Genomic DNA, 1071 nt, shown 5'->3' on the forward strand with positions numbered 1-1071 from the left:
AAACTTCACAAAGCTTTTTTGATAGGCGTATGTATCTAGATCTCAAAACAACATAATGGACTTTTCTGCAAAGTAGCTTAGGGTTAGAAAATGAGTTTTAGTATTTTGCTAAAAATTTAATAAATGTTTAGAACTGTATTAATCTATGTCGTTATATAGCTACTTTCAATGATATAAACTGAAATGCACTTGTAAAAATTCACCAGGAAATCATTTTAAAATATACCCAACTTACTATGACATTGTAACATCATTTTGATCCAAGATGGCCACCACTGTAGCTAGAACAAGGAAATCATAGTTTATCGCATTTTACATCAACTAGGAAATGAGTGTTATGTTATTGGTTGAATTTTCTGGGCCAATGAATTAATTTATAACGGCCCCATGCTAACTGAGATCTTACATTATCATTCTAACCCAACATGGCTATGAAAATGGCCACCAAAAGTATGAAGTGGTCATATCTTACATTCTATATATTTTCCCCAAACAATAATTTATACTTCAAGTACAGTTTTCAATTCTAGCATTCACTTTCCAATTCAGACAAATTTTATCATTGCATAAATATAATATTCCAAAATGGTTGCAAAAACAAAGAAACATTCACTTTATTATTTGTTTAGCATCATCTAAAACTATCATTTTGAAACCAGCTGCTAAGTTTTATGGGTAAACCAATCATTTCTCTACCCCCATACATTTGTGTATTTATGTATAAAGTTCTATGTAGTTCACAATGCCAACCTTGCTGTGATAAATAGATATATGCACGTAAATTACAAGTGACTGATGTTTATACTTTTAACATTCCCATTTTCTTTCTCAATACAATCGACATATACTAAGTAACTTTATCATTGCAATTTGTCAACCAAAATAATTTAGTTCATAAACTATGTAATCGTGTGATACCAACATGTCTCACCATGACATGGCAATTATTAGTATACTACATTGTAATATGCTTTGGCTACACTTGCAAATGATTGGCATATTTAACTATCACTAGAACATAAAGTTTAAATCATTAAACGTTTCATAAGTATATAAGTAAACAAAGTATCG

The sequence above is a fragment of the Gigantopelta aegis genome, chromosome 9, assembly GCF_016097555.1.
Source record: "Gigantopelta aegis isolate Gae_Host chromosome 9, Gae_host_genome, whole genome shotgun sequence".
Lineage (NCBI taxonomy): Eukaryota > Metazoa > Mollusca > Gastropoda > Neomphalida > Peltospiridae > Gigantopelta > Gigantopelta aegis.